We start from the raw sequence: 15,235 nt of genomic DNA, 5'->3' as shown, positions 1-15,235 counted from the left end.
TGCGTCTCTGTGTGTGTATGTGTGAGCCTCTGTGTGTGTGCGCGTGAGTCTGTGTGTGTGCGTGAGTCTCTGTGTGTGTGCGTGAGTCTCTCTGTGTGTGTGCGTAAGTCTCTCTGTGTGTGCGTGAGTCTATCTGTGTGTGTGCGTGAGTCTGTGTGTGTGCGTGAGTCTCTGTGTGTGTGAGAGGCTCTCTGTGTGTGTGTGAGTCTCTGTGTGCGTGAGTCTCTGTGTGTGAGAGTCTCTCTGTGTGTGAGTCTCTGTGTGTGTGCGTGAGTCTCTGTGTGTGTGTGAGAGTCTCTGTGTGCGTGAGTCTGTGTGTGAGAGCGTCTCTGTGTGTGTGTGCATGAGTCTCTGTGTGTGTGTGCGTGAGTGTCTGTGTGTGAGTCTGTGTGTGTGGGCCTGGCACAAGCGTCGTGGTGACGTCACCGCCACTTAGTGGCGAATGGCGGTTGTTGTTGTGTGTGCGTGAGTCTCTGTGTGTGCGTGAGTCTGCGTGTGCGTCTGTGTGTGTGCGTGAGTCTCTGTGTGTTTGTGTGTGCGTGAGTCTGTGTGTTTGTGTGTGCGTGAGTCTCTGTGTGGTTGTGTGCGTGAGTCTCTCTGTGTGCGAGTGTGCGTGTTGTAGCAATTGGCTCGTTTCGCTACGACACTTGGTGACCCGAGTTCGAATCCCGCTCACGGCCACCGACACCAGTGATGATTATCTCAACTGGTCCTGGGCCTCCCCATGGTCGACTCAGCCTCAAGTTAGTACGCGGTTTAGTGTGCGTAATCATCAGCTCTGGGGAGACAGAGACAGCCGGACATGGCGCTGCCTACACCACCCCCACTTGTGCCTTGTCGGCCTTAATAGGTGCTTGCTAACAACACTTGCACCAACAAGCTGTTGAAGCTATTATGTAAGATGTTTGTGTGCCTGCACCTAGCCTGGCACGTGCTCTGTGGTAACATCACCGTCACTTAGTGGCGGGTGGTGGCTGTTGTGTGCGTGTGTGCGCGCGCGAGCCAATGCATGCTCCCGTCCTAATCTGTTAATCCGTTGTTATTGACTTTTGCAAGTGCTTTTGTACACATTTAAATACAATCACAAAGCAAAGTGGATTTATAAAACGTGTGAATGGTTCCGAACCTCAAGACGCTGCTGCTGAGCAAATACTGGCAAAGAGCGCGTCTCGAGCGGCGGGTGGTGAGGAGGAGGAAGAGGAGGAGAAGGAAGAGGAGGGGGGTTTTAGAGCGGGGAATTATGGGAAGAAGACTACGGGCCAGAGGAGAAGTGAGACCCGGAGATTGCAAGCAAAACGCAAAGTGAGCATTGGCGTCGTCTTGCAAAATACAAAAGCAAAATTCACAAGTAGTGAATGCGTGCTCCTTCACACATCTCTCCCTGCCCTGAAGAATTCCGTACACATCGCGCCAGACAACACGGCCCTTCCTTCTGGCAGTGCAACATTTCAGCAGCAAAGCTATGGGCCGGTTTCACCATTCATCGTCTCGTTAGCAGAATTGGGGCTCGCTTGAGCCAATGCGGGGTGGACTGCCATATGGGTCCCGAGGCTATGAGCACCTGGCGGTTCACCAGCATTGGCTCAAGTGAACGTGGGCTGTGCGGGAAAAAAAAAACTTTGATTTGTTTCGTTTTACGTGGAGGCACAGACAAGGGCGGGAAGGTGGCGAGTCGGCAGCAGTTTCAGTGCCGATGCCCTCATCACTCAGAGGGAGTCGGGGGCAGCAAGACGCTCGGCGATGAGGAGGGGAGGGGTGGTTGAGGGGGGGGGTGAGGAGGGGAGGGGGGGTTGGGGAGGGGGGGTTGAGGAGGGGGGGTTGAGGAGGGGGGGTTGAGGAGGGGAGGGTTGAGGAGGAGGGTTGAGGAGGAGGAGGGTTGAGGAGGAATGGCGATAGAGCGACAGAGGCCCTGGCAGTGCCGACGGCCCAGGGACGATGATCCCCGTGGGAGGTGCGGAGCGACGCGTGCAGCGCCGAGGACACGAGCGAGAGCCGCGCCGCTGCGGGGCAGTGCCTGCAGTCACCAGCGAGGAGGATGACTGGCGAGTCGCTTGATTGAAGCGGTGCTATTAATTACAACCGCGCCTCTTTCTCTCGGGAAATTATCCGGTGGAATTGCTTATGGAGGCATGTAAGTGGCAGATAAAACCTGCTGGCGGATCTTTTTTTGTTCCGCTGTTGTTGGGGTTTTACTTCCCCAAAAGGAGCAAGTGTTGCTTACTCTGCACGAGTGGGCTTGGGGGGGAGGGATCGCTCAAAGCCACGAGCACCCCGTGGCTCCGTGAGTCTCCCCGCGTCTCCCCCGAGCCTCCCCTGTGCCTCCCCCCGTCTCCCCGTGCTCCGCGAGCCTCTGGAGTGCTGCGGTGCTCGCGGCGCACAGCTGGAACAAGTTTAACCTGGGACAAGTTTAACCTCCACGGATTTTGCCGCTGCCCTCACTCCAACCCCGGCACCCCCCCCCCCCCCGTTCCTCGTGCCGTCCTGCCACTGCCCCCCCCCGCAGCAGCCCCCAGCAAAGCTTCAGAGAAATCACCGAAGCCAAAACCCTGGCAGTCCGACCGCACCGGCTCGCCCCCCGCCTCGCCCCCACGCCCCCCCCCCACGCGCCTCTGTTGCCACTTAACCCGACACGGGGAGGCTCACGGTGGGAGCCGGGAGGTGAGGCCATGTTGCTGTGGTGGTGAAGAGCAAGGGCGTCATTAGGTTGCTGAGTGTTTGGACGCGCGATGCGCTCGCCAGCCCCCCTCCCCCACGCGGGACACCGCACTCCGAACAACGAGTAGGCGGGCCGCGCTCTGATGATGAGACTCGTGGAATTCAAAGCCGGTCCAGAGATTTGCCATTTCAAATCGATGGTCCTGGATAATAGGGCAGTTTCATGTTTACGTGGTGAGACAGAGATTAACCCCTTCGGTTATGACAATCAGATTACCCACAATCCACCACGATAATAGATCAACGGCCTCTCCTAAAATTTTTCAAAGTCGAACTCCTCTTGAGATGCGTCTGGGGCGGGAACTCTCATCTCCTGCGAACCGATCGGAGCTGGGACTTCTTCCACGTTCCTATGGCTGGGTGCAGATCTAGCCCCCAGACAACCGTAAGGTGGTAACATCTGCCAAATGGACGTCCTCGTAGATTTGTCGTCTTATTTTATTTGACTTTGTCATAACGTCTTACCGCAGAAGGCATTTCTAGGCGACGACTAAACCTTGTCGGGACCGCGACGTTGGCCCGAACACGCTCCGCCGGCAAGGGAACCGCATTGGCCATGCGAGAGCGGCCCTTGGTTGTGCGACTCCGCCTTTAGTTGGGGGAGTCCTTCACGAAGCGGGCGAGCGCCGGGGCCCGCGGCCGCTCCCCAGCTCGCCGCGGCCACGACGCCCCCCCCCCCACCCCCTCCAATTGAATCGGCCCTTTTGTGAGAGTGGCGGGCGCGCTCATGAAAAAACCGCCCGGGGGGCAAGCGTCTCACGTGAGGGCCACGGGAATTTCCTCGACAAATGAAATATGTACCATCATCCGGCAGGTGGAATAACAGCCACGAGCGTGCCCCCCCCCCGCTCGCGCACGCATTACCTCTGCTCGCAAATTTAATTTGCGAAGAATGGGGCGGAAGTGGCTTTGAAGTGCGGCGCGCACACGAGTGTCTGCCGCCGGAATCTAGGCCCGGAAAAAAAATCCCCGTAAAACTTGCCACTAATGACTTTTCAATGGCAGTTGTCCCCACTTGGCCCACGAGTAAACAAAGCGATTAGTTCCCGCACCTGCGCCACACCGCCCCAATCCTCCCGTCTGAGCCGCCGCCTCCTCCGTCCACTTAGCGCCGCTAATCGAGTGGATTTCTGTTAAATCTCCGTGAACTCCCGCTCTGGAAACACGGAAATTGCAGTGAGCGCGCGACCGCGAGCGTCACGGCATCGCTTTTCACCTCCGCGGATTCTTGTCGAGTGTCTCTTACCTGTCGCAGGGAACCGGGAGGGTGCGATGATGATAATTACGTTGAAGGTGTTGATGGTCGTAATAACTTGGTTACATATAGCAGCGTCTAAATCGTACACAAATAATTTGAATATACTAAGAAAACATAAATTGTGGGATTTGAGAGACGCAACGATGAGGCCGATGTTGGGAAAATTTGGCAGTGGCGCGATCCTCCACAGCCACCATCATCGTCATCACCTCGACATTGATGTTGGTGGTGATGTTGGTGGTGATGACGACGACAACATTGATGATGGTTAAGATTCAAGATACAATTTTAGTTTGTGCAACCAGGTGAGAAGATCTTAAGAGACCAGAGTGAGCACAAAAACAACTAAAATATCGTGCAGCAATTCAATCAAGCAAATATGATGGTGGTGATGATGATGGTGGCGATGATGATCACAACGAGCGATGTCGGGTAGTCGCCTCCCGCACTGCCGCCCGCTCGCTCCGTTCCCGGTGCTCGAGAAGCGCGGCCAACAATCACAGTCTCCATCACAGTCCCCGAGCGTTCCCGTCGAGATCGCGGGCGGCGATGTGAGATGTGAGCCGTGGGGTGCGCGCCGCGTGATGGACGCGCCGCGACCTCGCCCGTTGTATCGCCGGGCCGGATCGGCGCTCGCCCCCTCCTCGCCCCCTCCTCGCCCGCTCCTCGCCCCCGGGACTTGCCGCACGGCTCGCGTTTACGTTGGCGACTCGGCGCCCCACTGGAGACGAGCCAAGCGCTCGTTAGAGACCCGTCGCGCTCGCACCGTGTTTCACTTCGCGCTCCGCACGCCCGCGGCAGTTGTGGCGGTCGCGCCGACGTACGGCACCGCACCGCTGGGGAGCGCTCATTTTTTCAAACTCGCACGATCTCCTGCGAAATATAAACCGCGAGAGATGGAACCGGCCAAACGTCCCAGCGCAGGACCCTCCCGCAAGAGAGTCCCGAGACTTCGTGTGGGCCTCGGCTCTCGGTCGACGCGGGCACAGGTGGCAACGCCCCTGCGCCGGTTTCTGTTTCTGTTGAGAAACTCCGACTGAGCCGTCGTGCCCGCAGGAGACGCGCCCACCGCACGGCTCTAGAGGGGGGCACGGCTCTAGAGGTGACCACGGCTCTAGAGGTGAGCACGGCTCTAGAGGTGAGCACGGCTCTGGAGGTGAGCACGGCTCTAGAGGTGGGCACGGCTCTAGAGGTGACCACGGCTGTCGAGGTGACCACGGCTCTAGAGGTGACCACGGCTCTAGAGGTGACCGACTCTAGAGGTGACCACGGCTCTAGAGGTGACCACGGCTCTAGAGGTGAGCACGGCTCTAGAGGTGGGCACGGCTCTAGAGGTGACCACGGCTCTAGAGGTGGGCACGGCTCTAGAGGTGACCACGGCTCTCGAGGTGACCACGGCTCTAGAGGTGAGCACGGCTCTCGAGGTGACCACGGCTCTAGAGGTGGGCACGGCTCTAGAGGTGACCACGGCTCTAGAGGTGGGCACGGCTCTAGAGGTGACCACGGCTCTCGAGGTGACCACGGCTCTAGAGGTGAGCACGGCTCTCGAGGTGACCACGGCTCTAGAGGTGAGCACGGCTCTAGAGGTGGGCACGGCTCTAGAGGTGACCACGGCTCTAGAGGTGGGCACGGCTCTAGAGGTGACCACGGCTCTCGAGGTGACCACGGCTCTAGAGGTGAGCACGGCTCTCGAGGTGACCACGGCTCTAGAGGTGGGCACGGCTCTCGAGGTGAGCACGGCTCTCGAGGTGAGCACGGCTCTAGAGGTGAGCACGGCTCTAGAGGTGACCACGGCTCTAGAGGTGACCACGGCTCTAGAGGTGACCACGGCTCTCGAGGTGGGCACGGCTCTCGAGGTGAGCACGGCTCTCGAGGTGAGCACGGCTCTAGAGGTGGGCACGGCTCTAGAGGTGGGCACGGCTCTCGAGGTGAGCACGGCTCTCGAGGTGAGCACGGCTCTAGAGGTGGGCACGGCTCTAGAGGTGACCACGGCTCTAGAGGTGAGCACGGCTCTAGAGGTGGGCACGGCTCTAGAGGTGACCACGGCTCTAGAGGTGGGCACGGCTCTAGAGGTGACCACGGCTCTCGAGGTGACCACGGCTCTAGAGGTGAGCACGGCTCTCGAGGTGACCACGGCTCTCGAGGTGAGCACGGCTCTAGAGGTGACCACGGCTGTCGAGGTGACCACGGCTCTAGAGGTGACCACGGCTCTAGAGGTGACCACGGCTCTAGAGGTGACCACGGCTCTAGAGGTGACCACGGCTGTCGAGGTGACCACGGCTCTAGAGGTGACCGACTCTAGAGGTGACCGACTCTAGAGGTGAGCACGGCTCTAGAGGTGAGCACGGCTCTAGAGGTGACCACGCTCTAGAGGTGACCACGGCTCTCGAGGTGACCACGGCTCTAGAGGTGACCACGGCTCTAGAGGTGAGCACGGCTCTAGAGGTGAGCACGGCTCTAGAGGTGGGCACGGCTCTAGAGGTGACCACGGCTCTAGAGGTGACCACGGCTCTAGAGGTGACCACGGCTCTAGAGGTGACCACGGCTCTAGAGGTGACCACGGCTCTAGAGGTGAGCACGGCTCTAGAGGTGAGCACGGCTCTAGAGGTGGGCACGGCTCTAGAGGTGACCACGGCTCTAGAGGTGAGCACGGCTCTAGAGGTGAGCACGGCTCTAGAGGTGACCACGGCTCTAGAGGTGGGCACGGCTCTAGAGGTGACCACGGCTCTAGAGGTGACCACGGCTCTAGAGGTGAGCACGGCTCTAGAGGTGACCACGGCTCTAGAGGTGACCACGGCTCTCGAGGTGACCACGGCTCTAGAGGTGAGCACGGCTCTAGAGGTGAGCACGGCTCTAGAGGTGACCACGGCTCTCGAGGTGAGCACGGCTCTCGAGGTGACCACGGCTCTAGAGGTGACCACGGCTCTCGAGGTGACCACGGCTCTGGAGGTGACCACGGCTCTCGAGGTGACCACGGCTCTAGAGGTGAGCACGGCTCTCGAGGTGACCACGGCTCTAGAGGTGACCACGGCTCTAGAGGTGACCACGGCTCTAGAGGTGACCACGGCTCTAGAGGTGACCACGGCTCTAGAGGTGAGCGGTGCGTCATCCCGTGTCGTAGAATGGCCCCGAAAGTTGTTGGTACAGAACAACTCCTGAGGTAACTTGAATAAATGTCTTTATCCACCCAAGGGGCACGCTTCTTCTTGCCTCCAAACAATGTTCATCACGTGCCACTCAAACCAAATGATTTGATTCTCGGAGCTGGAACCTTCCCCGATTAATTGAAAAAAATATTTGTCAAAATGTATTTTCGTGCAGTCGTTGTTGACCACCGGGCTGACACCATCACTTTCTCACTGCGCTTGAGAACCTGGCTGTTTAATCACTGGCGGCTGGAACCTGGATTCGAACCCAGTTTCACAGCAGTGCTGGCCCAGTACCTGGCTACCCATGTAGCAAAAACAGAACAGATAAGCAGACAATTGGCATCCTTCTCATACCTCGCCCACCACATAGAAAAGTAAAAGCATTATTTTACACATTCCCAACAGTCATACGGGCTTCTGGGAGTGATTTTTTCATGGCACAGCAGCTTTGGTTTACCACGAGCAAACACTGGGCCGGTTCCAACGGTGTCTCATCAGCAGCTATCTTCGCTTAAAGCACTGCTGATGATAGAGTGCACTCTCAGAAGACCATGTTATCGATGGGATTTGTAAAAAAAAAAAACTTCAAGTTTTGTACGTGGAGGGAGAGATTTGGGAAGGCGGTGTTAGAGCATCGCCGTGTGGAACAGAGCCGTGGCATTGCTCACAGGAGGAGCTCGCGTGTGCGGCAGTCGCACAGAGCAAATGTGAGAATCGCAGCCCGGATCGGGCGTCACGGGTGGCACCGCTGCGCCAGGGTGCCGGCTTACGAGCTGCACCCCACGAGGGCACGACCCGGGTCGTGCCGCTGCACGCCAGCGATGCCACCGCGTGCTGGGGAGAGACGCCTCGGGTGGGAATCGTCGACCAGGATAGTTTTAATTTTGTTTTAACACAAGCTCCTGGACATTTGTGATAAAGAGCTTTATAGATAATCGTATTCCTGCAGTCTACAACAATATTTCTTATTCTGTTCAGCAAAGGCCCAAAAGCCCACAACGTCAAACGCCCAGCAACAAATAGCACTGTAATCAAATAGCACGTTCATTAAATATCACTGCCATCAACGTCGTCACGGATGAGAGTGTAGGAACACGTTACTCAAGTTGAGCGAGGCTGTTGTCGGAAGGTGTTGTGGGGGAAAAGAGACGATGTTGATGTTTGGAGGAGAGAGGGAATTCGAGAGTGGAGTAACTGCGAGGGAAGAAGCAGAGAGAGATAAGAGTTGTGACCTGCAGTGTATGGTGGTTGAACACAGAGTGTGGGATGAGACGAATCAGGCAGTGTCTGCTAGACCGAGTCTTCAACTGCGACCTTAAACTCCGAGGCCGTGTGCCGGGGGCTTCCTGCCGGAATTCCCCTGCCGGGTCATCACGGTGGGGGGGGGGGGGGGGGGGGGGCACAGCGGGGGGGGGGGGGTGCGGGCTATTGATGGTGCTGATGGTGTTGAGGTGCCCGCTGATGGTGGGAAAGTGTGAAAGGGAATCTAGATAACGATCCCTCGGCCACTTGCCGAGTGTGACCCCAAGGGCCGCGCTCACGCAAACAAACAAACAAACACGGCTTATCTGTGCGTGCGAGACTGGGGGGGGGTGGTGCTGGGACCGAGCACGGGAGCTTGTAACAACATCGCGCCGGGCGAAGGGTTAACTGTGGGAGCCCCGGAGAGGAGAGAGCGAGCACGGGACGCCCGGCGCAGCTTGCAATGCCATTACGAGGGCTGCCGCCGATGCTGCTGCTGGGTGCGGGGGAGGCTTTGAAGTCGTGGGCAGCGCCGGGCGATGAGCCCCGGGTCCCCCTAGGGACCCCGCAGCAGCAGCGGCAGCAGCAGCCGGCAACGCCATAAGAAGCGCTCCGAGGAGGACACGAGCGGCGGCGGGGGCACGGGCGGCGTTTGAAATTCGGTCCGACGATCCGCGAGACGGAACACAAACACCAAGCTCGGTCTGGCCGGGATGCCCCCCCCACCCCCTCCACTAGCCGGCTGGCTGCGCGCAGTTTGACAAATTCCCGACACGTGTTTTGTCTGTTCCATGCGCGGTCGTTCCCACGTAACTACGCAGCACGAATCGCGCGCCGCTGATGAGACACCGAAGGTCGAAACCAACCGCTCCAGATTTGAACAAAACCGTCATATTTGTTACGCGGAGGGAGACCTGTGGAGGCGGTGATCACGTCTGCTCCTTGAGCTCGTGACTCCGCAGCGAGGTAGTAACGAGGTAGTTACTCTCTGCTGAAGGCCTCTCTCGTCGTGGCCAGCAGACCTCGGCATGCAGCTGGCGGACGCAGCGCTGCTGCCACGGTAGGACACAGAGGGCCTGAGCGAGCCCCCTCCGCCCCGCTCACCTGCGTGCGTGTTGAGCGCGCGGCTGTGAGTAGAGGCGGGTTTGTGTGCGGGGCTAGGTTCGGGGGGGGGGCTTATTCATAACCCCTCATCAGAGCCCCCCCCCCTCCACTCCTCCTCCCACCGCCACCGCCGCGGCCCCCACGGTTCGAGAGTGGGGGCGCTGCTGCTGGCCTCGGTGAGCGTTGCGCGGCCTCCCTGCTGGTGAGCGGGGCAGAGAAATCAAGAGTTCTCCACGCATCGCTTCTACATCCATAACATTCCCCATTCCATGCCTTTCAGCGTCTCGGCCGGACGCCGTGGCCGCTCGCTCCGGGTGTATTTTATTATTTAATTATTATTTATTGTGCACGCGCGCGCCGCCGTGTCCCCTCCTCCTCCATCCTCCTCCTCCCTGCGCGCAACGTAAACACGCGGCCAACGAGTGGCACTAATCGCAAATTTGTCCAGAGTTTTGTTATGGCTTTAATAACCGGATCGTGGGGGTCCCTTCCCCCCCCCCACCACCACCACACCCCCGCACCTCAGCCACCGTCATCCACCCACTACCTCACCACCACCACCACCCACCTCCTCTTCCCCACCCCCGTTTCGCTCCCGGCGCACGGCACGACAGCGGTGCATGGGGTAGGGGCGAAGTTGGAATCCGCGTGGTGTGCGTAGCAGTGTGTGTGTGTCAAGTAGCCTGTGTGTAATGCAGTGTGTGTGTACTATAGTGTGTGTGTAGCGCAAGGTGCTCGCTAACAACACTTGCCCTAACGGTTTGTTTAGGTTATACGGGGGCTCTTTGTCTTTGAGTAATGAAGTGTGTGTGCGTAACGCACTCTGTGTTTGTGTGCCTGTAGCGCAGTTTGTGTGTAACGCGGTGTGTTTAACGAATGTGTACGCGTGCGTGCGTACGCGTTTGTGCCCCGCCTGTGCGTGCGTGTGCGTGGGTTCTCGCCGACGCGACCCAGCGGGACTCCAAATATTCGGCTCCAGGGACGCTCCGAGTGTCACGACAACAAAACGACGCTCGTGACGCATTTGCTTTTCGCCCTCCGCCTTCCCAATTCCACCCATTCTCTGCCCCCCACTGTCATCCGCCTCCTCCTGTCTCCCCACGCCTCCCTCCCTCCCAGCTTCCACTCGCTGCACCAGAGTTGAGCGAGGAATCCGTTTAGGTTTTTTTAATCATTAAACAAATACACAAACAGCACAGCTCTTGTGTGCGATGGTGGGTCGGCAGGGCTTTCATCTGCGTGCCGCAGTCCCTGTCCCGTCGTGCAAGCGGCGTCGTTGCATGTTGCGACGGACGTGCAACGGACCATGTGATTTTTTTTCTCGACGTGCATCTAAAAGTGCACGTTTAGCCCGCCTCTCGTCGTCGCTTCCATTTGACGGGACAACCCAATCCTCGCGTGGGATGTGGGGCGGCAGGGGAGCTGGCACAGTGGTAACAACCCGGATTAGATTCCCGACTCGGGCGCCTATCTCCGTGGAGTTTTCTACATTCTCCCCCACATTTCTGCATTGGTTTCCTCCGGAGAGAAGCCAAACTGTCACTACTCATGAACTAGTAGACGACGATCCAACTATAGCGGGAGCCTGCTGCAAAAAGACTCGGTGTGGCATTCTGGGTAGAGAAGTAATGACGAGCGGTGGCGTCGGGCACGTGGAGAGACGTCCCATCGGATTTGGCAGATGATCGAATTCCCCCGGCAGCTCGGAGTGGCAGACGAGGGGGTGGATCGATGCGTCGCGCGGCCACGTGATCTCGCGCGCTTGGTTAGCGGGGCTGCTATGAAGACAGCCACTTCTCACGTGACTGTTCTTTTTGGCCCGATTTCGATTTGCGTCTTCGCTGTACTTAATCTTGTTTGACTTTTTATTTGTTTTGCTTTTATAATTCTTGAAATTGAGACTCGACCCGGTCTCTTGAGTCAAACAAATACATTTGATGTCGTTGTTTGAGTTGCCACTGGTGGTGGCAAAGTTTGAAAAAAAATATCTCTGTGCTGGCGAGCGAGCGAGTGATGGTGCGAGTGAGGGAGCGATTGAGTGAGGGAGCGAGCGGGCGAGTGGGCGGGCGGGCGGGCGAGTCACGTCGCTCACAACGTGCGAAGGCGCCGGACAAAGCGGCCGCTCTGCGGGCCCGGCGCGGCCTCTGGCCGTGGCGCTGCGAGTGAAAGCGACGCACAATGATGAGATCAAATGCGAGTTATTGAATTAAAGCGCGCGGGCTTTGAAGCTACGCGCCGCTGAGCGCGAGCCTCCTCCTCCTTTGCCTCTCTCGTTGAGCCCCACTTCTCAATGGCACCAGTTGTGATAGCTCTCTCTCTCTGTGTCTCTCATTCTGTCTCTCTGTCTCTCTCTCTGTCTCTCTCTGTCTCTCTATGTTTCTCTCTCTCTCACCTCTTCTCCTTCTGTGGCCTTACCCAGGCCCAGGGCGTGGATTTATGGCCGATGCAGAGCCCCGAAAAGTTGGGCCGCGGGGGCCACAAGGCCCCCCCCCCTCCTCCTCTCTCTCGCCGCCCCCGTCGCCTCCCCTCCCGCCTTGGGTCTCTCGGCCGCTCGCGGTTTTTAATATTCACCCGGTCACCTTCCACGCGCGCATTGTCCTGCCAGTCGCTGTGTCAAACTTTATTGATATCACGTTTGTGTTGGGCAAGGTTGTCAGATCAGTATTCAGAGTGGCGTGGGCTCCTGGGGAGATGAGGATGGGAGATGGGGGGGTGGTGGGGGAGGGTGTTCTTGGGAGACAGAGAAAAGATCTGTTCTCTCTCTCTCTCTTCACTCTACAAAAGCGAAACTTTTTTTCAAGGAGCCAGGCTTCAAATCCGCGAGCGTCTTCTGGGCTGTCGAGCTTTGTCATGAAAGAATAAACCCCGCGAAGAGTTTTAAGATGATACATCGCTATTTTCCTATTTTTGCCGAACGCGCCATACGCGGCTTAGACGAATGTCCTCCCGTGGCCACCTCGCCCCTCCCCCCACCTCTCGCAGCGGGCACCGCCAGCTCGCCCATTTGCTGCCCACATCGCTGAACTCGGCGATCAGAAACAGTGCTCGAGGCCGGGGGGGCGGGGGGGGGAGACGGGGGGCGGGGGAGGGGGAACCGCCGCACGTTCGCCGCGGCGGGTCGCTCGTAACAGTCGACCCTCATTCTTAATTGAGGTGAACAGTTTTGTTTTCGTTAAATTTTCTTGGACAAACGTGCAAGGTGTAGCGAGCGTGGAAGCAGAAGAAAGCGTGGGGGTGGTTGGGGCAGGGGGGGGGTCAGAGCCACGCGTCTCACTTTTTAGCCGACACGGCGCGGTGTCGGCGCGCGGCCCCGGCTGTGGGTCTCCGTGGGTCCTCGCGCCCAGCGGAACCCTCGCGCGGCGAGGAGCCCGCGGCGAGCGCGGTCGGCACCCTGCCGCCACCCCCGCCTCCCGCGCAGCCCTCCGCCCTGCTCCCCCCAGCCCACGAAGCCCGCAGCCCCACCCCGCGAGACTCCCCGCTGGGCATGTGTCAGAAAGCAATGAATACGGAGTGGAGTGCTTGATAGACTTCGCAGATGGTGCCTGAAGTCCATGATGTGCTCCATTACTGGCCCGCCCTCCAAGCGCGCGCACAAAAGACGCTCCCTGACAGACAGACGCCTGGGAGAGAGAGGGCGCGGGCAGGGCGGGGGGGGGGAGGGGGGCGTGAAAAGGGGGCGCTGGGGGAGAGTTGGCGACGGGAGTGCTGAGGAGGGTGAAGTGATGCGAGGTGGTGGTGGTGGTGGAGGAGGAGGAGGGAGTGGTGGTTTGTGAGAGAGCGGAGTGGAGTGGCGATGGGAGGGTGTGGGGATGTTGGTGCGTGCGGTGGATGTAAGTGATGAATCCTCCATCTGTCGCCCGTAATCCACAGCCAGGCGCTCCCACAAAACAAAAGGTGCAGCCCGGCTGCTCAGCTCGCTGCCACCCCCCACCCCATACCCCCCCCCCTCCCACCACCACATCACCACCACCACACCCACGACTCTCACCCCCACGGCCGCCTCCGCTTGCTCTGCGCGCGCTTCTGTTTGGCGGAGCCAGAACGAATTTTCTGTGCTCAGGAAGGGCGGCCTCTGAATTATCTGTCCATTATATGGCGAGATAACTCGCCGTGCCACCGCGCACAATGCCTCCATATGGCAGCGGCGGCCGCTGAAATAGTGCCTTTAAAATAAATAAAGAATCGAGCACAACGAGAGGCCACGTGTGGAAACAGACAATTAGGGGAGCGGCCGTGTCGTGCGAACACGGTCGGCACAGCGCGGCCCGGCACCACGATTTTGGGAAACGCAATATTTAACATTTTTTATATAATCCTCGTTCAGTTCCAGTTTCGATCGCTCCCATGCTGCTCCGAGCGTGCCGATCGCTCCGATTTTTTGCGCTGCGGTTTTAACTTTATTGGCAGCTTTTATTTTCCTTCTAAAACTTGCGGCCCGCCCCACAACGCGCCAACGGTTCCTCTCGGTTTTCCCGAGGGCCCGCCCTGTCCCCATGCAACGTTTGTGAATCTCGCTTTCTGCGTGAATGGCCGAGCGGTGCGCTGTTCGCTCTGCTGCGCCCTCGTGCACCCACAATCCCTCCGCCGACGCGATGCCCCCCCCCCCCTCGCGACAACCCTTGCCGGCAGGGTCGAGTCGAATTCCGTCAACCCCGCCCTGGCCCTCGCTGTCCCCTCACTAATCAACCAACAGCGTCGGTGTCCAGAATATTCGCACACACACACAAAAAAACACGCTAGTTTTTTACACTAAAGCCAAACGGCCTTCTGGAAGTGCCAAGATTCAGCAGCATTGATTCAACACAAGCAAACTCTGGACCCGGTTTCGACTTGCAGTGTCTCATCGGCGGCGCCGGTCCCGCATGAACCCGGTGCTCAACGATCCCCTATGTAAGTTGCTTAAATCGGTACAAATTAAATCCTTATTGTGCAATTTGCACCAAACGGCAGTGCCGTCGCGCCCTCCAAATTCACTCGGCAGCCTCGGTTCCATTGTGCGCTTCTTAAACAGCTTTTGAGTCGCCACTTATTTGGACACCAGTGACTGATGCCCGTTCGCTCCTTTCCTTGACCTTCCTCTTTGAGCTGCCGTAAAGTTCAAAGGCTGTTCCTACTGGCAACGGTTGGCCCGGTGACGGATGGAGGTAGCATTAGTCACCTGTCAGAAGGCTTTTTCACAGCTTAAACACTTTGCTTTCGGCCCAAAAACAAAGAGACTCTCTCTCCCTTTGTGCGCTCGCGTTTGTGCCTTGGCCGCTCTTCTTTTATCGTCTCCTCTAATCTTTTTATCTCTCCTCCTTCTTCTGCGAGCCCCCTCGCAGTCCCCTCTGAAGGTGCGTCCTCCGTGGCCCCCCCTCCGCCTCGCCCCCTCTCTGTGCTGCGTTTTTTGGCACCGGCGGGCGACGCGGCGGGCGGACGGCGATGGCCCCGGCGCCGCCGTCGCTGCGCAACGCGTGCCGGTCTTCGTCCGCCCTCGCCGGGCCGATCGCCGTCCGCAGCGTCTCGTCCCGGCAGCTAAACCCGCGACGATGTAGAGAGCGAGGGAGCGAGCGCCCTTTGTGCGTCGCTCCATTGCTCGTTATCTGGACCATCGGCGCAAATTCCACATTGCTATGACAAGAGGCACATCTGTTATTTTCTAACAACTGAAGTTTGCTTCCCACAAAGTGATACACATTTTATTGACCTTGGAGGAATAATGATGATTGGTTGAGTTGACCCACGACATATTTGGTTACGGGTTCGCACTCCGTGTTTTTTCCCTGAA

At 58.4% G+C, this 15,235-nt stretch overlaps 1 protein-coding gene across 4 annotated transcripts in view; it reads left to right on the top strand.

Annotated features, from left to right (window-relative positions):
• The window catches only part of PAX7 (paired box 7), a 116,796-nt gene that overhangs the window by 53,970 nt on the left and 47,591 nt on the right, over window positions 1-15,235 (top strand). The window lies entirely within an intron of this gene.

The sequence above is a fragment of the Petromyzon marinus genome, chromosome 28 (genome assembly GCF_048934315.1).
Source record: "Petromyzon marinus isolate PM22_M1 ecotype Great Lakes invasive population chromosome 28, UKy_Petmar_22M1.pri1.0, whole genome shotgun sequence".
Taxonomy (NCBI): Eukaryota; Metazoa; Chordata; class Hyperoartia; order Petromyzontiformes; family Petromyzontidae; genus Petromyzon; species Petromyzon marinus.
Note: the sequence above shows the minus strand (reverse complement) of the source record. Positions and strands in the feature narration are given on the sequence as shown.